Genomic DNA, 26,532 nt, shown 5'->3' on the forward strand with positions numbered 1-26,532 from the left:
GATGGTGAATCGTTTGCTAAGGCAAAGACAATGGGCATCAGGGGTTCTCTGATTATATTAGGTGTAGACACATCCCCAGGAGGGCTTTGAGGACCCTCCTACCTGGTATTAAATCCAGAACCTTGGAGAAGACATAATTTCTCCAGGGGAAGTCACAGGGTCAGGGTGAATCCCTGGATCACATTGATACCAAACTTGACCCATTTGTTATGGTTCCATTCAGAGATATTTGTATCTCGGTGTACAAGAATGCTAGAAACTAGTGAGACATAGCAATGTAATTCCCCAGGCGATAGAGTCCAAAAATGTAATTGCTCTTGGGCTGAGATGGACCATAACCCATCCCAAATGAACTTTATCTCTTGTATATGCAGGTGCAAGTATTTATGTGGCCACCAGGTGGTGCAGTGACTGCACTATTATGTGACGCACAGTATCACATACTATTTATGTACTTTTGAGTATTTTACTACAAAACTTTTTATTAAAAGAAACTTGACAGATACAAATGACATGCAATCTTATATGACCACTATCCTGCTAGTGATCCTTCATTATGAGACCTAGTTGATATTATAGACAATATTATACATTATATTAATGTTACAGTGGTCTCCTGCTGTACTTTGCATAATGAAAATTATTTGTAAGACTGGCCATGGGCCATGGGCTGTATGAATATTATCGCTCCTACAAATCTGGAATCACTTCCTACGTATGGGACTAGAAACAACTTCTTGAAATGGAGGATGTGGGGGGCGTGTCCGGATGCCGAGGGAGTAGGACGCGTGAGAGACAGGCTCCGCTCTCCCCGACCCGAATAATTGCGGTACCCGCTGCCTACCTCAACGCCATGGGCCACCGCCGCAAACAGAGGACGGCCAGCACCTCACCGGACCGTTTGGGGACACCGCAGACGACCACACTGCCGGAGATGTTCGCCAAGGGAACCAGGGCGTCCGCGGCCAAGATGGCGCCGGCGCGTGCCACAACTGCAGCAGACACGGACTTCCCGGAGCTCCCACCTGCAGGTGCAGATGCCTGGACTATGTCTGGAGTGGGCAGATACATAGGATCCCAAAGTCGGTCATGACCGCTGGATCCACTAACGGAGGCCTAGCCCTACCTGATCTAAAATTATACTATTTCTCCGCCCACCTCCGACACATAGCTTCCTGGTCCACTCTCCCGGCCTATAACAGGTGGACAGAGGTGGAAAAGTTGTGGCTGGCACCGTATCACCCAGGAACCTTGATTTGGGTTCCCCCGAATGACATACCACCATCCACCCTCCTGGGCCCTATACAATTTACTAGAGACATATGGTTTAAATGCAGAGTGCGTTTCCAACTAGCCACCCTTAGGTCGCCACTCACCCCGGTACTTTTTACCCCACACCTCCCAGACAGTGTGACTTCAGGAGGTTTTAAACCTTGGATAGAGGCCAAGTTATTCCAGATTAAGGTCTATACGGACGCTCACAGCAGACTGATTCTTCCCCTCGCCACCTTGGTAGAGAGGTTTCCGACTCTTGCAGAAGGCCTCTTTCAGTACAGACAAATTAAACATTATATATCATCTCATATGGGTCCGGGGGACCAGGGCCCTCTTCCAAGGGTTTAATTTCTAGCATTTTAAACTCCACAGTGAGACTTACTCAGCCTAGACATACGTATATGGCCAAATAGGAAACATGGTTGAATAGGAAATTTTCTATGGAACAATGGCAGAACGCTAAAAAGGCCTCCATAAACTCTCTTTACAAAGGAGAACCAAGTGAAACTCCTTATGCTTTGGTACCACACCCCCGAACTGTTGCACAGACTCAACCCAAATATCTCAAATACCTGCTGGCGATGAAACAGGGAGGTGGGTTCTGTGTACCACATTTTCTGGTCATGTCCAGCTATAGTAAACTACTGGAATATGATTGAAAACCTCTTGCAGGAGATCCTGGGAACTAGTGTCCCCTTGGATCCGACAGTATATTTATTGAATTTACCTCCCACAAACATCAAAGGCCCAAAAGCCAGGCTGCCCCTTCACGTCCTAACGGCAGCCAAATGTTTGATTTCCCTGTTTTGAAAGAGAACGGCCCCACCCCCTTCGACAGATTTGTATGTCCAAATTAAAAATATGAGGTCGATGGAACAACTGACTGCTCAATTGAACAACAAATTGGATCGATTTGGATCAGTTTGGTCTTCATGGGACATTCATTGTATGACTAATAGTCAAGGCTCTTAGGCCATCTGCTCTGAGTTTTTCGCACCGTCTCCTAAACGTGTGTAGCTAATATGACAGGATTGTTGTTTTGTTTCTCCCCATTTGTCTTTTATATGGTTATAAGGCTAATAACATCTACTATCTAATGCTCCTTTCATTAGACATGTCTATAGACCATGTTTGGGCAGATGTTTCTGTCTGTGATTGTTAAAGATAAAGCAAAATAAATAAAGAGTTGAACAAAAAAAAAAGGAAATGGAGGATGTGTCCCATCTGACTGCTTTCAGTCTGCGGTATCAGGACCTTCAAAGGTCCTGAAATGGATACATGTGTATTGAGTGCAGGAACAGATGTATGAGGATTTCATGTGTGAAGGTCCTTCTCAATATTAAATTTGGTGGGTGGTTTGGATGGCCCTGGGCCCCCTGGAAGGCTTGGGCCCCAGGCTACCGCCACTACAACCTATGATGGGCATAGGGCAGTCTAACTGGCAAAGGGCCACTAAATGTTACGAGGAAGCATTGATATGAGGATGCACTAAAGCCTATAAGGGGAAACAAAAAACAATGAAGGGGCACTATTTCCAATTAGTAGTCACAAAGGGGGATAGTTTATGTGGTGGTCATAAAGTGGCATTATAACTGCCTGGAGAGTGCAATAACAGCTGTACTACTGTGGGGCATTATACTCAGATGTGTCTGGAAACAAAACTCCTATAGTTCCTCTAGGCAACTAATGAGAACTCAGCTTTCATTTTATAAACTGCTGTGGGAAAATGAAAGCTGAGTTCTGATTGGTTGCCATTAGCAACTAGACCAGAGTTGCCTTCTCCTGTGTGGTTCTGCCACTGTATGGGGCCTTCAAGGCCTTATCTATTACAGTATATCATTATTTCAATTTACTAATTTGGTTATGATGGTAAATGTGTATATACACCATGGCCCATACATAGCCTTATTGTGGTTTGGACCTATGGAAATGTTATCATTGTTATTATTGAGGGTAATGCCTGGCACTAGGATGTCTGTATACCACTTTTTTATTGGGGTCACAGGTTATGAATATTATTAGTGTCATATTAAATCACTGTATGAAACGATATCTTCTGTACAAAACACAGGGAGAAGATACAAATGTCTGATCAAGTTTGGTCACGTTGACTTTAGATTAGTGGTGTTGTTCACGAATGAGCCGGCTCTTTCGTGAACGACGTGAGCCGATGGCTCACTTAACCCCACCTCTATCCGGCTCACCACGCCCCCCTTAACCTGATACAATCGGGTTAAAAGTGGAGTGGTGTGGGGTGAATAACCCCACATATTTAATAGAGAGCCATTCAGGAGCCAGAAGAGCCGGTCCTTCTTAGTGAGCGGAGCCTTATGAGCCAGCTCACTAAGAAGAGCCGGAATTCCCATGTCTACTTTACATGTGGATCATCCCGATTATATGAAGGGTCAGATATCTGTGGTCCCAACTCTGGTTTGCTCTGCTTCAGGACCGCCCATCTGACAGAAGAGAGCCTAATTAGCATAATTGATGCTTTTGGGGGATGCTAGAAAATAATTGTGGCAGAATCAGAAGAGCAGCACTAATCAAAGGATCAAACACCGTCCTCCTGAAGGATTTGTTGGCTGAGAAGCTTAGCAGAGGCAAATAAGGAGGCAAAACAAATCATAGATTACCAGGAGGAACAACAGAGGCGTGCCACAACACAAAAATCTGGATAGAAAAATCCAATAACAGCTCCACCGCTATTCACAGGCTGCATCTGGTATTGCAGTTGCAACCATCCATCTTCTAAATGGTACGGAGCTAGAATATTAGACACGCGCCTTGGACTTTATTCACAGAAATTAGAAAAAATTTCACAGGCGCCATTTCTAATGATAAATGGTAGGTAAAAAATGTGATTAAAAAAAAAACTGATATATTAATAAAATAAAAATAATAATAAAAATCCAGAATTATGATCTTGGCTAAAGCCGTGGAACAGAGACCGTTGTTATCAGCCACTGACAAAAATTAGAGCAGATGTGGAATTCTTGGAAAAATGATCATAGGGAAATATTTGGGTTTGCCTTACATAGAGCTCTGCGTGAGTCACATCTCCAACGCTCTCAACCCCCCCCCCCCTGTGATATATGGCTGACACTACGGAACCGCCACCACAGCGTAACCGTTTCTGCAATCTCCTATTTTCAGCTTTCAGTCTGTTTGAAATCACAGGGAAAACGAAACTTTTTTTTTTCTACCAGTAATTTTCGCGGGAGGAAAAAGCGAGCAGCTACTGTTTATAGAAAACCAGTTATTTTTGTCAAACGTCCAGGACTGCGGTCTCTTTCATTCAGCCGTAATCTGTCATTTCCCTAAAAACCATTGCACAGAAATAGAGGTGAAGGAAGACTGAACATCGTGTCCTACTTAGGTGAAATACAAAACTTTTACTAGCTCTTCATTTTATGATTAGTTTTTAATGTTTATTATTATTTTCAATTTTTATTCAGAGACATATTTACGGAAATATTTGCTTTATTTATTTTGCTTTTTTTTCGAATTTTTTTTCAGACACCATGACATGAAACGATTCATTTTATAAGAGAGGGTTGGGAGGTAAAAGGGTGGGGAGGAGGAGAGCTCTCCATCACCTATTGTCAATTATGTGATCCTGTGTTATCTGCTCTTAGCTCTAAAATGTAGGAGCTACTTAGCTGATGGAGTGTGTGACCACTAGTCCACTTAAAGGGAACCTGTCAGCAGACAATGACCTCATAAACCACTACCAGTATGTTGCCAAGTAGCTCAACACCTTTCAGATTATCTTTCTTTCATGGCCCAAGGTGGTGACATCATCCAGAAAATCAACTTTGAAGTGAGAAGTAAACAGGTTGTATAAAGTCAAGGAGGCGGAGATTTTAACACTGAAGTCAAGCTCTCTCTCCCTCAGAAAGCCCCCTATCACTGTAATTAATGGTCCTGCATCCAGAGACATCACTAACCAGATCTCCTGAAGCCTGATGCATAATGTCAATAGCAACGGAAGAGGTGTTCAGAGCTCCAAACCTTGAATTTAGCGTAAAACTCTCCGCCTCCTTGACTTTATACAATCAATTTACATCTTGCTTCTAAATCGATTTTCTACATGATGCCACCACACTAGATCATGAAAGACCCATGATCACTTTTCAAATCTCACCGGCTCATGTGGCTGGCACGGCCCTGGGGAAAGCATAAGTGATATTACGGTGGAGCTTAATGGTGCTCTGCAGAGCACTGCAGGCTAATTTGCATATCTTATGAACTTATTTTTTACAAAAATACAGCCATGGAAAGATATAGGAAATCAAGCTTGGGACACAGAGGGACGGGATGGGGAAGTACGTAATAGTCATCTATCACCAGTTATTCTAATGGTAGAGGTCCTTTAAACCCTTTGCCATTTTAACTGTATTGTGAAGAGGATTGTGTACAAGACTCTGGTCTCCTTTTGTAGTGGGAATTGGGTCTTCAATGATAACAAACTGATCACCCATCCTATGGATACGGGTAGGGCCAGATTACAATCAGTGAGGGCATCCGGGGAACGAGCCCCAGGGCCCCCACCATCCTGCCTGCCTCCTGTACTGACACTTTAGCAGCTCGAATGGTCACTAATTGTAGAACCCCCCCCCCTCGATTTCTACCAGTCGTGGAGATGGTGTGAAAAGGTAAATAATCTAAATTGCTGGGAGTTCGCTAGCAATTATGATTATTTCAGGACTTGTACACCAGTTTTCTTCACTCCCATAGAGTTTATTATGGATTTAATATGATTTATGAAAATTATTTATGAAAATATCGATTTTTCGCAATACTGTTTCTCGAAAATATTTGGAGGTCCCCATGAGTTTCTCTACCCTGAGGCCTTTACCAGACTTAATTGTTTGTGTTTCAGGTTCATCATTGGTTCAGCAATGCAACCAATAACAGCTCACCTTTCATTTTACCAGTGCTCATGAATATTTTAAAGGGGAGCTCTGATTGGTTGCCATGGGCAACTAGAAATATTCTGACTTTCAGACAGCCCCAATATTTCTCCCACACACACAATGGCCACACTTAAAGGTATTGGAGAATGTAACTGTCTGACAGATAGACCAGAATGAAGGTGTGAGGAGAACCCTTGAGGTGAGCAAAATACGAGCCAAAATTTGTAACCTCTGGTCCTTTAAATGAAGCCAGCAGAATTCTAGAGTAGAGATGAGTTGATTGCTTTATAGATTTGATTTGTTTCGAAGAATTTCGGGAATTTTCTGGCATCAAATGGAATCTGAATTTTCCTTGATTTGCTAGCACTACTGCTGCCAGACATCCCAGAGCGTGGAATTAGCATTAGAATTAGGGTTAGAGTTTACACTAATACTGACCCCAATAAAGAAAATTGTAGAAAACCAAAGACAAAATCAGTGTTTAGAGCGCTAAAAAGAGTAATATAACGTTTCCAGGACCCTTGAAGCCACATTGGTTCAGACTGATTCGATTTGAACCAAATTTGAGTCTTTTGAAAAAAAATGGTAAAGCTTCAGCTTATCAAATCTTTGAAAATTCACTCATCTCTAGTCTGGAGCACAAGTCTTTCCTTATCATGAAAAGACCACCGCCAATCTGATACTGATCACCTAATCTAAGAGCATATTCACACTGGCGCGTCTTGTTTCCGCTTTGCTTCCATTGCTTCCCATAGGGGGGGGCAATTATCATTGACTTTCTGCCAGAAAAATGGCATTTTTTCCCCTTGCTGCACCTAATGCCCCATATGTATTGAGTGCCGGCGCCACAATATTAGCCCTTTTCCGACACTCCCAAATTTTTCTTTTTTGGGAGCACAATCTGAGCACAATCCAACACTTTTCCTGCGGTTATAGATCTCGAACAAGTTTTTTTGGCACAATTTTCGGCACACATTTTTTGACCTGCAAAACTCTGGTTCTATGGATTCTAAAAGACGATGGATTCTATTTCACCTTCATGAACGTGGAGACAGTTCTAAACCTTTTCGGTCCTGCGGTAATTCATGAACCCATTGAACCACAATCCCAGTGCAAATTATAGCATGACTTGTGTGCCGAAAACACGGACCCTGCACCAAAACAGATAAATGCCTTCTCTAAGCTCCTATTGCCTTCTGTAATCCGAATCCGATCAAAAATGGGACAGGTTTAGAACTTTTTTCCATGACCAACGGATCAGTGAAAAAAAAATAACTATGTGAAAACAGTCATAGAAATCAAGGGCTCAGTAAGGCATCCATGGAAATCACTGAACCACAGATGTGAAAAACACCAGTGTGAAACAGCTCCAAGGATAAGGTCACCAAAAATGGTTAAACTGGTTACCATTTTCATGGTATTCATACATTTTCAGAAGCAGGCGGTCCAAAATAATATTTTCTTTTTAAGAAAAAATACTGATATTTACTCATTTTTTATTTTACTCATTTTTTCCTTTTTTTTACATGTACTTTATGTATTTGTGCCTTTAGTTCCGGAAGCTCAGGGGACAGATTGATCCGACTTGTTCAGAGACTTATTAAATTAGATAACATTCAACCTCCAGTCCTGAACATGACCATTTATCTAAATAATTCACATAATAATCCCGAATGTGGTTGTAGAGGACTGGAAACATGAAGGCGGTATTATATTTCTTATGACAATCAGAGAAGCCACGAATGTTCTATAGCCAGCACTGACGTCAATAGGAAGAGACCTGTTTCTAAGGTAATATCTAGTAGATGAGCTTCTCTGAGTCATGGCCCATAAGTACTAACCATGTATTTATAACAGCGCCAGCTGTGCACAGATAATTGTTACATTTCCCCATCACCTAGAAAAATCTTCATCTCCTAATGAGACAAAACACAACACGTAACATCTCAACGGCAAATGGTCATTTCCTACAAGGAGCAAATAGATCCCGTAAATGACATGATATCACTGGCCTGGAACGCCTGGATTGATGGTTATTTATCATTAGACCAGCTCCTTGGGGCATTTCAATGTCTGTTTTTGGAGCTCCGCTGCCCATCAGATTCATTATACAGGTGGTCCCCGAATTACAGAAAACCCCTAGTTAAAGATGGACCCCTCTGCCCACTGTGACCTCTGCCAAAGTCTCTGAATACTTTACTATAGTCCCAGACTGCAATGATCAGCTGTAAGGCGTCTGTAATGAAGCTTTATTGATAATCCTTGCTCATATCACAGCAAATATTTTGAAACTCCAATTGTCATTGGGACAAAAAAAAATTGGTCTGGAGCTTCAATTATAAAATATACAGTTTCGACATACAAATTCAACTTAAGAACAAACCTATAGAATTTTATCTTGTACGTAACCCAGGGACTGCCTGTAGTGGCTTTGGCCCTTAAATTAAATGTTTTTATGGTCTATTTTCTGTCCATAGTTTTTTTTTTTTTTTTATTAAAGTCCCAAAAAGGTCTCAAAATAATGAAAAGTACATGGACCAGACTGGGGTAACTAAGACTTTTTATGGGACTTTTTGCAAAAGTCTCAAGTCATGAATCGGGCTTTGCAGGTTGTTGCACTAGGAGTAGTTCTATGTTCACACCAAATGAATGAAGAGATGGAAATAGTCCTGTGAGACTTTTTAGCAGTGAAAAGTCTCAAAAAACCTCAATGCGACTACTTTATTTTTGCCAAAAAAGCCCAGGAAAACCAATAATAAATAACCCTCTACACCTATATTTTGACTAACCTTACTAAAAAAGATAACTGATGAGGTCAGTTCTAATATCTCTTTAAACAGTTAACGAAAAAATAAGGGTCAGACACATGAAAACCCCACAACAACAACAACTTTAACCCCCTGCTGCTGAAGCCACTTTTCACCTTTCTGACACGGCCCATTTTTTCAAATCTGACATGTGTCACTAACCCATGTGGTTATAACTTTGGAACGCTTTAACACAGACAGGGTGATTTTGAGATTGTTTTATCGTGACACATTGGGGCATATTTACTAAGGGTCCAAAGCACGTTTTTCCGCTGGGTTTCCCGGGATTTTGGCGCACGCGATCGGATTGTGGCGCATCAGCGCTGGCTTTCACGCGACAGAAATCGGGGGCGTGGCCATCGGAAAACCCAACGGATTCTGAAAAACCGCAGAATTTTTTTTAAAAATTGTGCCGCAAGAATATCACTCACATACACCAGAACAAAGCAGGTGAACTCCGGCGAACCTCGGCGGACCTCGGCGCAGCAGCGACACCTGGTGGACATCGGGCACACAACCTTAGTTGTCCCTCTAGTGAAAATACCAACAATGCTTATACCAAAAAGAATGTAGCACATATAAATATTCACTAGCATGAACAAACAGCACATATAAATATAGACCAAAAATTAATATACTACACTACACATCAATATATACCAGCATTAAATATACTATACATATCAATATATACCAGCATTACATGTTCAACAATACAGCAAGAAAATTAGCCAAGGCACTATTAACTCTTATTTTCAAATCTGTCCTAAGGCAGAAAAACGCCTTATCGGTCAGGCCTAAAACGTAACTTATGATTATTATTATAATTTCAAAGTGGACAAAACCAAATAATATCACACTGACTGCCTTAAACCTCCATGCTTGGACTGCTATCATATCTCTCTAAGTATTTGAGGTGAGTATCCCCTCAATATATAAGTCTTATTATTGGATCTTTCCAGTGATCCTATTGATTAGCAGCCTCAATCATGAAATTTAAAAAGACAAACGAGCCCCCCCTCCCCCCGACATGTTTCGCCGGTCAAACCAGCATCATCAGGGGATCGGTAGCCCCGATCCGCTGATGACGCTGGTTTAATATAAGTTTAATATAAGTTTAATATATATATATATATATATATATATATATATATATATATATATATACAGGCAGTCCCCGGGTTACATACAAGATAGGGTCTGTAGGTTTGTTCTTAAGTTGAATTTGTATGTAAGTCGGAACTGTATAATTTATCAGTGTAACCCCAGCCAACATTTTTTTTTGGTCTCTGTGACAATTGGATTTTAAAAATGTTGGGTTGTCATAAGAACCAGGAGTAACACTAAAGCTTCATTACAGACACCTGTGATAACTGTTATAGCTGTGTATTGTTGTCTAAGGCTAAAGAACAGTAAATTACCAACATCCAGAGGTCCGTATGTAAGTCAGGTGTTCTTAAGTAGGGGACCGCCTGTATATGGTTTATATATATGGTTTAATATAAGTTTCAAGGGGTTTTCCCATGAAGACAGAACTGAGACCCTCACTGATCAGCAGGTTAGGCTCTATCCCGTGGATTGGGCCTAACTTGTCTTTATGGGAAAACCCCTTGAAACTTATATAAAGTACCGAAATGATTCATAATTCTGACAAAGGCATAGCACAGGCTATTGGAACCTGTCACCAGCTAAAAATGACATTACTGGTGACAGGTCCGCTGTAGTGCTGGCTACAGGATGCACATAAAGTAACAGTAATTTTTGGAGTATTTATGACTACAAACATACAGAACGATCTCAGGACCCAAACGTCTACATCTCTTTAGAGGGGGATGAGTTTGATGTTTTATGACTGGACGTTCAGCTACACGGCATCCATGCAAAAGTGGAAGCCGTAAGATAAGACATCGAGTAAACAGATGAGCCAGTGCAGTCTATGCACAGAATATTTGTATCTCCCTAATGATCGCTAACCTGGTTGCCGAGAGACTCAGGCGGCGTTTGTGACATCCACTGTTCAGTTCACTCCGTGTTTACCATGTAGAAGGCTCCATTCACTGAATCCAAATTGATAAACAAGCTGAGATGCTGAATGGGCTTGAACTCAAAGCCACAGACGGTAGGACTGCAGGTTTTGTCAAAAATAATGACAATGAAAAGGGCTTTTTGACAAAAATAAGAAAACATTACTTACCTGTACCCCGATGGTACTTGAACTCATCTTCTTTCCGCTTCAGCACACCACAGGAAACATTGGGAGAATTGATCATTGCCGGAGGTGGAGGACGCTTCATGGTCTAGTCCCCTGTTTAGTCCAATTCCCCCATACACATACATGTTTGGTTCTTCTGGGATCTGGCATAAGATTCCATAAGAATAATGGATCAAGTGTGTACAAGTGAATATGAATGTTCCCTCCAGAGGATGTTAGAGTAGACATGACACATCAGGTGTTTACATGGTGGGTACATAAGTGTCAGTAATTAAAGGAAACCTACCACCACGGATCTACCTATTAAGGTAGATTGGGTGGTAGGTGCCTCTATTGTACATAGGGCTAATCCTCACGTACCATGTATCTTTTTCTAACTTTTATTGCCCTTTATTGCTAATTTACTAAAGAGGCTACTGGGGCTTGTAGTAGCTGGGCTAAGGCTACACGGTGCGGCTACTCCACGCCCCAGTAGCCTCTTTGATCCTCCTACCCGCATATCTTTGGCACGCAACTACGAGGAGCTGCATGCCCTCGTCCGCGAAGCCGTCATTCTGCAAATCCGCAGAACGCAGGCCCGCAGCTGAACTGTGGCTTCACGGACGAGGGCGCGTTGAAGATATGAGAGTAGGAGGATTAAAGAGGCTACTGGGGCGTGGAATAGCCACACCGTGTAGCCTCAGCTCCGGCTACTCCACGCCCCAGTAGCCTCTTAAGAAAATCTACCATTTGCTTTTCTACATTGTGAACCCAACATACCTTGAGAATGCTGTATTCCAGTATAAGAGTGGGTCATTATGGATCTACAGTATAGGAGTGATACTTGTGTGTCAGCTATCCTATACACGGTATATATCTGTAACAATTGGTTTAGTGATAGCTTGAGAATACTGTAGCTACACTGATGCAGAAACATATCTTGTTTAATCCCTGTTCTGAGTGGTTTTACTAAAAAAACTATTATAAAGTTATGATAATCAGGCTCTGTCACACTGCTCCAGCCTTGGTTTGCCCAGCATTAGAAGAGAATATGTCATCACTCTGTTGTACCTGACAGGCAAAAGTAATCAATCCCTGCACCATCCCCCAGCTGAGTCATCCAGCTCAGGTTGATTAGTCCTGTCTGGGCAGTTCAGGCATATTGAACTAATTTGTGTCACGGTTGCTCCCGTGATCCCTGTCTCAGATTGCGGGCGCATCCGTGCTCCCCCGTGTGCCCCCGCTGCAGCCCGATCTCTTCACTCACCTCCTGCTCTTCCCCGGACTGCTGTGCGCGCGCGTCCCCACCCCCTAGGGCGCGCGCACGGCTCCTGATGAAAATTTAAAGGGCCAGCGCACCGCTAATTGGTGCACTGGCTGAACACCTCACCTTTAAGAATCCTGCCTCTTCCTGTGTCCCCTGCCGGATCTTTGTGCCTCATAGCCTTAGAGAAAGCTTCCAAGCAAGTATTCCTGTGTGTTCCCACTCCTGAGTCCTGTGTTGCCGTGTTACCCGAGTTCCTCCGTGTTGCTGTGTTCCGTGTGCCTGTGTTCCCGTTCCAACCTGCCTGGACCTCCTGTTGCTGACCTCGGACTTGGACTTGACGTTGCATCTCTGCCGCCTGCCCTGACCCTGTGCCTGGACCTGACTACGAGATTGTCATCCGCTAAGGTACCTCGACCTCGTCCGCCACCGCGGGCTAGTCGCACCTGTGGAACGACATGGTGGTATCCTGCCGCAGCAAGTCCAACCCGCTTTGCGGCGGGCTTTGGTGATTACCAGGTGCCGCTAGGCTCCGATCCCGGGTGTTGGGTAGTTCCATCTCCCGCGGTGGTCCAGAGGATCCACTGATCCTAACAATGTGTTTATGTACGGCCGTGTGCACCCTGCTTTTCCAAGGTCCTGAATTGTATTTTGAGCCACTCATTTCAGGTATAAAACAAGATAGGTTTCTGCACCAGTGTCGCTACAGCATTCTCAAGGTATGTTTGGTTCAAAATACATAAAAACAAATGGTAGATTTTCTTTAACATCATTACAATTTCTTTAGGGTTCTTCAACCTACCTTGACAAGCCATCGATTACAGACTAATACCATAAAAATCATGTCCGATATCATTCTCTGGAAGGAAGTAACTCGCTATTGGAGACATAAAATGCAAAGAATGGATATTCCCATTGCACTAGATACTAGAATACAGGCAGTCCCCGGGTTACATACAAGATAGGGTCTGTAGGTTTGTTCTTAAGTTGAGTTTGTATGTAAGTCGGAACTGTATATTTTATCATTGTAATCCCAGCCAGAACTTTTTTGGTCTCTGTGACAATAGGATTTTAAAAATGTTGGGTTGTCATAAGAATCAATATTAACACTAAAGCTTCATTACAGACGCCTGTGATAACTGTTACAGCTGATCATTGTAGCCTAGGACTAAAGTACAAGAAATTACCAATATCCAGAGGTCCGTTTGTAACTATGGGTCGTATGTAAGTCGAGTGTTCTTAAGTAGGGGACCGCCTGTATGTCCTCATATGTAATTCAAATACAAAACAAATGTAAACTCTCCCTTGTATATGGATAGTAGATCGAGTTTTGCCCAGCTGAAGACCCTACATGAGCCACATTGTCACATTGTCCATGTCAGATGTTATACACCACTTGGCGGCTGTAGCTTTCCATTTACCAAAAAAGCATCATGGACAGTGCCACCAACAGTGACCCCATAATCACAGCCCCTTATCCTCAAACACTCCAGTCCAGTGTATAAGAGAAATCTTCAGTAACTTCAATGTGGTTCTCTCCCCCTGCCAGGGAGTGAACAGGCAACGAGAAGCCAAGTTCTCCTGGACCTGCTCCCTCCATGTCTGACCGCTGCTGCTGGCTGGAGATTTGCCTGTCCCGTCATTTCTGGTTTTTGCCAGACATTTTTAGAGACGAGGGAAATATTAGGCAATGACTATTTTTATTATGTTGTACTATACGCAGGAAGCAGTTATATAATCTCACGGCTGAGCTTCAACATGAACTAAAATTATTCTCAAAACTGGAAATAAAGGGAATCACCACAATTTACCTACCCAAACTATTTGCTATGTTACATGGGGCTATGCCCAGAGATGCCACCAATGCCTTTGTTTTTTTATTTGCCAGCTTCTCCTTCCCTGAAAAAAACTTCACTTTAGAAATATGTAAATGAGGCAAAAATTCCTCGGGGGCGTTAGCAGAGCACCTCCACGGTCATAACAACGCTGTTACACAACCACCACCCAGCGCCTTCTCTCATCCTCCACCCTTCAGCTACGTTACTCCTGGGTGGGGTCGGTTCTAGGTTTCAGTAGGCCCCTGGGTGACACAGCCTCAGTGGGCACCTGTCAAAGTCAACTGTTCCCTAAAATATTCCCTAGTTTATTATCCCAAACAGCCCCCTCATGGTTATATATAAAGCCCCCTCACTCCCTATGGATCAATTAGATACAACCCCCCTCACCTGCATGGATTCCTTATGTACAGCCTTATGTGGCCCCCCCCAGCAGTTCTGGGCCCCAGCACTTGCCCAGGTATGCCGAGTGCTGGCGCCGACCCTTCTCCTGGGTGCAGCGAGATCTGGAGCAGGAGCAGGATAGAGAGGCTCTATCAAAGCACTTCAGCTAAATTTATAAAGTGATGCTTTGGTGTGGAAGGAGTAACTAGTTCATGAAAGCAAAGGTCAGGATAACATTTGCGGGCAAAGCCATAAATACTGTAACATTGCAGTTAGCTTGGGTAGGAAATGCGCTCCTGAGTGCACTGTAGGAGGAGCCTAAATCTCCTAGTGCACCCATTTTCTTCTTTCTGCTCCTTTTAAGAGCGAATGTTAATCAATGTATGAAAAAGAAGAGAGATGGGTTAGACTGGGATGGGCTGATTTGCATAGAGGTACAAACTAGGATTTCTATGAAATGATGAATTTTTGGGAAATAGGAAAGATATCTCTGGGAGGATTATAAAGTGCTGCACACATTGCTGCTTTGACTTTAGAGGTGTTTTAGATGCAGATGGTTTCCCTTTAAATAATTGAGTGCTTCTGCATGTGTTAATATTCTCACTTTCCTTGCATTCTTAGTACTTAGCTGACATCTTACAATAGGATGCCAGGGATAAGAGCTCATGCAGACTCCCCCCAGTGTGAGTCAGTGCACTCCCCCTGCCAGTCCCTCCAGATTCCTTGCGGCTCAGCTCTAGCATCAGGCACATTATCCCAGCAGCCGGCTCTGCGCATGCGTGACTTGCAGACTGCATCAGGCTCCTTGTCTTGCTGTGCAGAGGCTGTAATATCCCTTCTGTCCAGGGACCACAGGGAGAAGGCTCCTGCCTGCAGTGCTGGAGGTGACATACATGGCTCTAATGCTTTCTTCTATGTTGCTTTCTTCTTGCTGGCCTCTCTCTTGCATTATGTGCTTGTCTTGTGTATAGTGTTTGTGTTGTGTGTGTAGCTGTAGTGATTATATACAGATGATACATTGTAGGAGCCCTGGTTTGGAGACTGCCAGGCACTGTACTCTCTCCCCTCCTCCTGAGGCTGTCACCAGATGAGGAGGAAGAGGAGGAGAGAGCCCAGTACTGCTGTTATACTGGGGGACATCACAGGAGCCCTGTACAGCTGTTATACTGGGGGACATCACAGGAGCCCTGTACAGCTGTTATACTGGGGGACATCACAGGAGCCCAGTGCTGTTATACTGGGGGACATCATAGGAGCCCAGTGCTGTTATACTGGGGGACATCACAGGAGCCCAGTGTGGGGTAAGAGAGCTGCTGCTTACACTACTGGCTGCAGGAGCCCAGGGGCAGAGAGGCTGGAGAAGCATATATGTATAGTGTGAGGGACAGTGTATACATGTATAGTGTGAGGGACAATGTATATATGTATAGTGTGAGGGACAGTGTATACATGTATAGTATGAGGGGCAGTGTATACATGTATAGTGTGAGGGGCAGTGTATACATGTATAGTGTGAGGGACAGTGTATACATGTATAGTGTGAGGGACAATGTATACATGTATAGTGTGAGGGGCAGTGTATACATGTATAGTGTGAGGGACAGTGTATACATGTATAGTGTGAGGGGCAGTGTATACATGTATAGTGTGAGGGACAATGTATACATGTATAGTGTGAGGGACAATGTATACATGTATAGTATGAGGGGCAGTGTATACATGTATAGTGTGAGGGGCAGTGTATACATGTATAGCGTGAGGGGTAGTGTATACATGTATAGCGTGAGGGGTAGTGTATACATGTATAGCGTGAGGGGCAGTGTATACATGTATAGTGTAAGGGACAGTGTATACATGTATAGTGTAAGGGACAGTGTATACATGTATAGTGTGAGGGACAGTGTATACATGTATAGTGTGAGGGGCAGTGTATACATGTATAGTATGAGGGACAGTGTATAGATGTATAGTATGAGGGACAATGTATACATGTATAGTGTCAGGGACAGTGTATACATGTATAGTGTGAGGGACAGTGTATACATGTATAGTGTGAGGGACAGTGTATACATGTATAGTGTGAGGGACAGTGTATACATGTATAGTGTGAGGGACAGTGTATACATGTATAGTGTGAGGCGCAGTGTATACATGTATAGTGTGAGGGGCAGTGTATACGTGTACAGTGTGAGGCACAGTGTATACATGTATAGTGTGAGGGACAGTGTATACATGTATAGTGTGAGGGACAGTGTATACATGTATAGTGTGAGGGGCAGTGTATACATGTATAGTGTGAGGGACAGTGTATACATGTATAGTGTGAGGGACAGTGTATACATGTATAGTGTGAGGGGCAGTGTATACATGTATAGTGTGAGGGGCAGTGTATACATGTATAGTGTGAGGGACAGTGTATACATGTATAGTGTGAGGGACAGTGTATACATGTATATTGTGAGGGGCAGTGTATATATGTATAGTGTGAGGGACAGTGTATACATGTATAGTGTGAGGGGCAGTGTATACATGTATAGTATGAGGGACAGTGTATACATGTATAGTGTGAGGGACAGTGTATACATGTATATTGTGAGGGGCAGTGTATACATGTATAGTGTGAGGGACAGTGTATACATGTATAGTGTGAGGGGCAGTGTATACATGTATAGTGTGAGGGGCAGTGTATACATGTATAGTGTGAGGGGCAGTGTATACATGTATAGTGTGAGGGGCAGTGTATACATGTATAGTGTGAGGGGCAATGTATACATGTATAGTGTGAGGGACAATGTATACATGTATAGTGTGAGGGACAGTGTATACATGTATAGTGTGAGGGACAATGTATACATGTATAGTGTGAGGGACAATGTATACATGTATAGTGTGAGGCGCAGTGTATACATGTATATTGTGAGGGACAGTGTATACATGTATAGTATGAGGGACAATGTATACATGTATAGTGTCAGGGACAGTGTATACATGTATAGTGTCAGGGACAGTGTATACATGTATAGTGTCAGGGACAGTGTATACATGTATAGTGTCAGGGACAGTGTATACATGTATAGCGTGAGGGGTAGTGTATACATGTATAGTGTGAGGGGCAGTGTATACATGTATAGTGTGAGGGGCAGTGTATACATGTATAGTGTGAGGGACAGTGTATACATGTATAGTGTGAGGGACAATGTATACATGTATAGTGTGAGGGGCAGTGTATACATGTATAGTGTGAGGGACAGTGTATACATGTATAGTGTGGGGGCAGTGTATACATGTATAGTGTGAGGGACAGTGTATACATGTATAGCGTGAGGGACAATGTATACATGTATAGTGTGAGGGGCAGTGTATACATGTATAGTGTGAGGGACAGTGTATACATGTATAGTGTGAGGGACAGTGTATACATGTATAGTGTGAGGGACAGTGTATACATGTATAGTATGAGGGGCAGTGTATACATGTATAGTGTGAGGGACAGTGTATACATGTATAGTGTGAGGGACAGTGTATACATGTATAGTGTGAGGGACAGTGTATACATGTATAGTATGAGGGGCAGTGTATACATGTATAGTGTGAGGAGCAGTGTATACATGTATAGTGTGAGGGACAGTGTATACATGTATAGTGTGAGGGACAGTGTATACATGTATAGTGTGAGGGACAGTGTATACATGTATACCGTGAGGGACAGTGTATACATGTATACCGTGAGGGACAATGTATACATGTATAGCGTGAGGGACAGTGTATACATGTATAGTGAGAGGGACAATGTATACATGTATAGTATGAGGGGCAGTGTATACATGTATAGTGTGAGGGGCAGTGTATACATGTATAGTGTGAGGGACAGTGTATACATGTATAGTGTGAGGGACAGTGTATACATGTATAGTGTGAGGGGCAGTGTATACATGTATAGTGTGAGGGGCAGTGTATACATGTATAGTGTGAGGGGCAGTGTATACATGTATAGTGTGAGGGACAATGTATACATGTATAGTGTGAGGGACAATGTATACATGTATAGTGTCAGGGACAGTGTATACATGTATAGTGTGAGGGGCAGTGTATACATGTATAGTGTGAGGACAGTGTATACATGTATAGTGTGAGGGACAGTGTATACATGTATAGTGTGAGGGGCAGTGTATACATGTATAGTGTGAGGAGCAGTGTATACATGTATAGTGTGAGGGGCAGTGTATACATGTATAGTGTGAGGGGCAGTGTATACATGTATAGTGTGAGGGACAATGTATACATGTATAGTGTGAGGGGCAGTGTATACATGTATAGTGTAAGGGACAGTGTATACATGTATAGTGTGAGGGACAGTGTATACATGTATAGTGTGAGGGACAATGTATACATGTATAATGTGAGGGACAGTGTATACATGTATAGTGTGAGGGGCAGTGTATACATGTATAGTGTGAGGGGCAGTGTATACATGTATAGTGTGAGGGGCAGTGTATACATGTATAGCGTGAGGGGCAGTGTATACATGTATAGCGTGAGGGACAGTGTATACATGTATAGCGTGAGGGACAGTGTATACATGTATAGTGTGAGGGGCAGTGTATACATGTATAGTGTGAGGGGCAGTGTATACATGTATAGCGTGAGGGACAGTGTATACATGTATAGTGTGAGGGACAGTGTATACATGTATAGTGTGAGGGACAGTGTATACATGTATAGTGTGAGGAGCAGTGTATACATGTATAGTATGAGGGACAGTGTATACATGTATAGTGTGAGGGGCAGTGTATACATGTATAGTGTGAGGGGCAGTGTATACATGTATAGTGTGAGGGGCAGTGTATACATGTATAGTGTGAGGGGCAGTGTATACATGTATAGCGTGAGGGACAGTGTATACATGTATAGTGTGTGGGGCAGTGTATACATGTATAGTGTGAGGGGCAGTGTATACATGTATAGTGTCAGGGACAGTGTATACATGTATAGCGTGAGGGGTAGTGTATACATGTATAGTGTGAGGGGCAGTGTATACATGTATAGTGTGAGGGGCAGTGTATACATGTATAGTGTGAGGACAGTGTATACATGTATAGTGTAAGGGACAGTGTATACATGTATAGTGTGAGGGACAGTGTATACATGTATAGTGTGAGGGACAATGTATACATGTATAGTGTGAGGGACAATGTATACATGTATAATGTGAGGGACAGGGTATCTATGTATAATGAGACAATGTATAGGTGTATCATTCGATGAACATCTTATAGTGTGTAGATGTATTATGTATGGTGTAAAACACAATGTATAGTGTAGATGTATAGTGTGAGGGGCAGTGTAAAGATATATAATGTAGAGCTCAATGTATGTATCTATCTATAGATGTATAGTATATAGAATGCATGCCTAGGACTATGTATAGTGTAAAGTGTACATGTATAGTGTAGAGCACAATGTATACATGTAGATGTATAGTATGAGGGAGAATGTAAAGATGTGTAGTATACAGTATAGATGTATAGTGTGAGGGGCAGTCATATGTGATGGGAATGTCCCCCTGACAATGAGTGTTACTTCTCTGTTACCAGTCTCTGTAAAGGAAACTTCTCCGGCAGATGCTGTAATATTGTCCTGTATGAGAGCATCTGAAGGTTGTGCTGCAGGAGATGACGTGGGATAGACTGGAGGAGGGTTTTGCTGTACATATTGTTACTATTTATCATTTGCTTTATGATACTTCTGTCTATGGTAAACACATTGGGGCTCATTTACTAAGGGTCCAAATTGCGCATTTTCATCGGGTTTCCCGAATATTTCCAAATTGCACCGAATTGCCACAGGATTTTGGCGAACGCGATCGGATTGTGGCGCATCGGTGCCGGTTTTCACGTGACAGAAATCGGGGGCGTGGCCGTCGGACAAGCCGACGGATTCGGATAAACTGCAGAATTTAAAAAAGAATTTGTGTCGCAAGATCAGCACTTACATGCATCGGGACGAAGAAGGTGAACTCCGACGGAACTCGGCGCAGCAGCGACACCTGCTGGATATCAGGCGCACGGACCTTAGTGATTCCTGGCAGACCCGAATCAGCGTCGGACAACGCCCCAATGGGGCACATTTACTTACCCAGTCCAGTCGCGATCCCGCAGTGCATTGTCCGACGCTGATTCGGGTCTGGCGGGATTCACTAAGGTCCGTGCGCCCGATATCCAGCAGGTGTCGCTGCTGTTCTGAGTTCCGCCGGAGTTCACCTTCTTGCGACACAAATTCTATTTTTTAATTTTGTTTTTTTTTCTGAGTCCGTTAAGTTTTCCAACGACAACGCCCCCCGATTTCGGGGAAACCCTTGGAAAATGCGCAATTCGGACCCTTAGTAAATGAGCCCCATTTTGTCCCTGATCTATTATTTTGGCGGCGCCAGTTTTCTATATGACTTTGCACTTTGATCAGAAGATCTTTGGCTCTCACACGTGGATGTAAGAAGTGTTTGCGCCAGTTTTGTGTTTCGGCTGCGCTGTGCTGACAAAACAGAAACCTGTGTACCTAAAGGGGCGAGTTACTGCTTAGTCTGAGTTTGGGACACATTTATTGTAGCGACTCTACAGAATTGCGCTGCACTCTCTATTTTAAAGGTGCTCCTAAAAAAAAGGATGGTGCACACTTCCCGAGTGGTGCAAGGTGTGCCATATTATTGAACATAGTGGGCCTCATTTACTAAGGGTCGCACGCTGCACTTTTGTTGGACTGTGCACCCAAAGGGTTATTTAACAAGGTATTTAACAAGTGTCTGTGCTGGTATTGTGGCACATGACACATGACACTTGAGCGTCGTATTTAACTTTTAAATTGTGTCGAACGTTGTGGGGGTCATTTACTAAGGGCCCGATTCGCGTTTTCCCGACGTGTTACCCGAATATTTCCGATTTGCGCCGATTGTACCTGAATTGCCCCGGGATTTTGGCGCACGCGATCGGATTGTGGCGCATCGGCGCTGGCATGCACGCGACGGAAATCGGGGGGCGTGGCCGAACGAAAACCCGACGGATTCGGAAAAACCGCCGCATTTAGGACAAAAAATGTGTTGCGAAAATTACTCTTACCTTCACCAGGTATAGGCCGGTGAATTTCAGGGCATTCCAGCGCGCCTCCGGGGAACTTCAGCGCAGCAGCACCACCTGGTGGACGGCGGAGGAACTACCTTAGTGAATCCCGGCCGGACCCGAATCCACCGCAGAGAACGCGCCGTTGGATCGCGAAAGGACCGGGTAAGTAAATCTGCCCCTGTATGTTAAAGTTGCACCACAAAAAATAAGGTGAACTCTGTCGGGCCAGTGCGGGAAAGCAACATATTTATGATTTCAGGCGCACAATCTTAGTGAATCGCCGCACGCAACATTATACACAGACGATGCACTTTGTGTGAACTCCGGTGACCCTGTAAGTAAATGTGCCCCAATGTGGTTATTCTGCTTTTGTCTAGCTACAACTCCCATTATATCCCAACTGCTAGGAGTCATAGTTGTGCAATCGCCAGTTTCAGGGCGACGCTTTAGTCTTTTATTTTACCGCTTCATTATAAGCAATTGAACATGTGGTGCGCTATAGTCACTAATGTATATTTAGGATGCATCATTTTTATTGCTGCACACACTATCTGTCTGTCTCTCCGTCTATTTATCATCACTGACTTTAGTTATAAATGCTGTAAATCTCTAATAGGTTGGTATTTAGGACCCCCAGTGCTCTTTGGCCTCCTCTTACATCTCCTGGTCCATGGGTGTGGTGGCCATGTGCTGCTGCCTGTTGGGGCTCACATTGGATACAACCATAGTATGTATAGCTGATAATGAGGGAGCGCTGATGTCAGAAATCATATACTGTATTGATCGCACTTGTGGAGGTAGATGAACGCCGGTTGCATTTGAATGTAAGTAGTTATTGACCGCATGATGCTTGTTATTTACCTACAGCGGGGGCGTCCAAACATCACTGCTGGAGTAGAGGACTCGTGAGTACAAGTCGTCATTATAGGAGTGAGGGGGGGGGGCGTTTTTGTGTGAATGTGGGGGGAAATGATCTGGGGCTGTTATAAAGATAAAAATGATACAGACTATTGGGAAGTACAGGACACACAGGAGATAATGATGAAGCCTGGGAGATGGCGGCTGAACACACAACTAGTAATTCTCTCCGAGACATGATACAATTTACAACGCGGTTCACTGAATTTAATATCGTGCAAAAGGATAGGAAATGCACATTCTGGGAGATTTTATTCTGCTATAGGCTCTTAAATGGACTGACACTATTGCAACATTTGGTTTTCTGAAAATTGCTACATTTCTGCAATGCATCCTCAATGTTTCCTTGTCGGGAGCCTGGTCGCTGGTGAATCTCTAAACTGCTGAGGATTTCTGGAAACATTACACCATTGAGGAGACCTGCAACTGACCATAGTTGTCATACCTCTGTTTATCTATAGGGGGGAGTATTGAGGTCATTTGTAAGTTGCAATCAGGTCTAATATAGTCTTGAGAAACATTGTCCAAGTTCTGAAATTAGAAGAAGAGTTTGGGGCTTCTATTACATAACACAACTCCCGGTGGCATTCATAGCTTGATACTGTGAGTAGATGAGTGTGGGGCCCTCTGATTGCCAGGGGCCGGAACCATTGCTTTAGTTGCTTTATTGGTAAATTCAGAACTGGACAAAGGAACTGCAGGTCACTTCCTGTCTAACATCACTCCATTTACTTCCTACCATCACTGTTCCATTCACTTCTTTCCCTTCCTGCCCAGCGTGGCCCCCTTCCCTTCCTGCCCGGCGTGGCCCCCTTCCCTTCCTGCCCGGCGTGGCCCCCTTCCCTTCCTGCCCGGCGTGGCCCCCTTCCCTTCCTGCCCGGGGTGGCCCCCTTCCCTTCCTGCCCGGCGGGACCCCGTTCCCTTCCTGCCCGCCGCGGCCCTGTTCCCTTCCTGCCCGGCGTGGCCCCCTTCCCTTCCTGCCCGGCGTGGCCCCCTTCCCTTCCTGCCTGGCGTGGCCCCCTTCCCTTCCTGCCCGGCGTGGCCCCCTTCCCTTCCTGCCCGGCGTGGCCCCCTTCCCTTCCTGCCCGGCGCGGCCCCCTTCCCTTCCTGCCCGGCGTGGCCCCCTTCCCTTCCTGCCCGGCGTGGCCCCCTTCCCTTCCTGCCCGGCGTGGCCACTCAACTCCCTATGGAGAAGGGAGGGGTGAGGAGCGCTCACCCTCGTCCCTTCTCCACCATTTGCAGTGGCCCCGGATACAGGAGCCTAAGACTATATACTAAACTGTATTTACCATGGATAAATTGCATAATGAATTCACTCAGAAGACTTATTCATATTTGATGCCCTTTAAGTAGATGACAAGGTCCCTTCCACTGACCTCCAGTATGAGAAATACATATTTCATGGCAGCATTACTTACACACCAGCTTCAGATCCGATATTCATCTACCTGTATAAAATCCATAAATACCTGCCCTACTATATAGCATATACTACAGAGCGGGCTTCTATAGTATCTTATCTACCCATTCTTTGTTCATCCTGATCCACCTGTTGCATGATTAAAATTCCAGCACTACAATAAAAACTCACACTAACTGGCAGATAATAGAAGAGGGAGAGTAACTGTGTATAACTAAGGGAATGTAGAGAATATTTCATGTGTGTATGTGGAAAGTAGGAGTGTAACAACCTCAGTACAAGGGATTGGCAGTCAGTGTCCTGGCCCGGGGTGATTGACAGGTCACTAAAATGAATGGATCTATACAACATATATAGAATGTAAACATATTCGTTTATACCATCCCCTCTGTATACTGCACTTTTTATGGAACCTCCTCTTATATATGAGATATTTTTCTTGATAAATTTCCCCTTGATGCGCCGAGGAGAGTAAATTGTATCCATAGAAACGTTTATCGGTAGGACACGCCGTGTCAGGCGTAGCAGCGCTCGTGCCGCACAGTACATTGCATTTCCATGGATATTTTCATTACTTTTTCCATTGACATAGATTATGAAGCAGATCATTTCTATAGGGGATGGAGGATGATGGGGCTTGGTGTTGCCTTTGTCCTATATATTTCAATTTCCACATTTTTAACATTTTTCCACGGCCTCCTGAGGACTCGAATCTCCATGTGGTGATGACAGCTCCTGCATAACGTAGGTTGCCAGATCAGAAGAATTGCTGCGGTGCATGAAATGATGGGTTAACGTGTATGGATTATATATACATCTAGTACAGAGCATTAGGGGGGCGATGTATGACTCAGGGAGTCTCTCTCTGCCCCCTCCAGCAGTAACAAATAGTATCATTTATTCCTGGAATGTCTCTAAATACATTCAGTATCCTCTGTAATGCTCTACGGAATATGATGGCGCTACATACATAAATGTTATTAATATTATTATCCACAGTGAGAAGGAGATCTGTCAATTTGTTTTACAAATCCCCCCCCTCCTTCATTTAATGTTCATCTCATGGCAGGGCAGGGAGTTTGTTTCCTCCTGTGCCATAGCTTCCAACTGTATCACCATCCCAAAGATGCCAATACAGTTAGATTGACACACAGCAAGGAGATAGTTCTACATTCCACTACTCTCCTGATCCCTGTATTTAAAGGGGTTGTCCACCCACAGGAAATTAGCTCCTATGCACAAGATAGGGGCTTACTTACTGATCGGTGGGGGATATCGGTGGTGTGACCCCAAGGACAGGGACTGGAATACCCCTTTAATTTTACTTGGATACCCTTTTAATCATCCGCTGATTATTTATGGTATATATTCGATAAAGTTGCCATAGATGTTTTGGGTATTGCAGATGAGCCGGAGTTCAGTATCGGTTCATACATGTCATTGGAATAGTTTGGTGCTGAGTGCATGTACTTCAGTAACATTCAGACAAATAGGACATGTGTGGAAATGTGCAGTGTGAATTGTGTCTAATACTACATGGAAGCAGCGATGTGCATCCCACATGTGCGCCATTCTTCTATTCCGCGTCATGGCCGCGGTCTTCTAGTATCTTACGTACAAATTCAAGGTCATCACGGATGTTGATGAAAGAAAAGCATTGAGTCTTTAGAAAAACAAGGATCTGTGCGTCAAAAGCGATGGACAATGTGTGAAGGCGAGCGATTGTCTGATACTGCTCCTGTATACAATGAGGCATCTGTAGTGGATGTCAGCGGGGAGCTGCACTCTATGAATATTTGGCACCTTATCAATGTGAACATGTACTGAACTTGCTGGAGCCTGAACACAACATAATCTCCCCCCATATTATTCTTCTGCCATCACAGACCACTTCCTAAGGTGGCTACACGCATCCGAATATTGACCGCTGGACCCCACCATCAGCAGTATATTGGGGTGTTACAGTAACGAGCTTGGAAAAAAATTGTGGAAATCTAAGGCCGCATTCACATGGCCATCGGGGAGGATGTATTTGCGGCCGCATATACGTCCCCATTGATGGCAATGGCGGCCCGGTGGGCATTCGGCTGTATGAATGTACCCTAACATCAAAGATCCAACATGATAAACCAGGAAACTTACTCATAGATCCTCTGATAATCTTCTTATATTTGCTCCTTCTACAATCAAAAATTATGCTACCTCCCCTAAAGGGCTCTGGGGGGCATTACCCTCACCCCCTTCCTCTGCTTGCTGTAATCTCACACAGTGGCAGAGGGAAGTACTCCTGCACAGTGTAACGGCCAGTGAAGCTAAAGCACAGAGGAGCTATGGTAACGCTCCTCCGGTGCCTTCTGTTAATTAGCATAATTTTAAAAGCTGATTTGCTAAGGAAGGAGGCCATTTATAA

At 43.8% G+C, this 26,532-nt stretch overlaps 2 protein-coding genes across 4 annotated transcripts in view; one reads left to right on the forward strand and one right to left on the reverse strand.

Annotated features, from left to right (window-relative positions):
• CMPK2 (cytidine/uridine monophosphate kinase 2) overlaps positions 1-26,532 on the reverse strand; it is a 48,120-nt gene that overhangs the window by 21,160 nt on the left and 428 nt on the right. The window lies entirely within an intron of this gene.
• The window catches only part of RNF144A (ring finger protein 144A), a 56,202-nt gene continuing 40,704 nt past the window's right edge, over positions 11,035-26,532 (forward strand). Inside the window, exon 1 of one of the 3 annotated variants that reach the window (XM_072143532.1) lies at positions 11,035-11,117. The gene's annotated coding sequence lies outside the window, so the exon portion shown is untranslated. Of the gene's footprint in view, positions 11,118-15,397; positions 15,557-15,773; positions 15,974-26,532 lie in introns of those variants that run through there. The other 2 variants (XM_072143530.1, XM_072143531.1) reach the window with 2 other exon arrangements.

The sequence above is a fragment of the Engystomops pustulosus genome, chromosome 3, assembly GCF_040894005.1.
Source record: "Engystomops pustulosus chromosome 3, aEngPut4.maternal, whole genome shotgun sequence".
Classification (NCBI taxonomy): domain Eukaryota; kingdom Metazoa; phylum Chordata; class Amphibia; order Anura; family Leptodactylidae; genus Engystomops; species Engystomops pustulosus.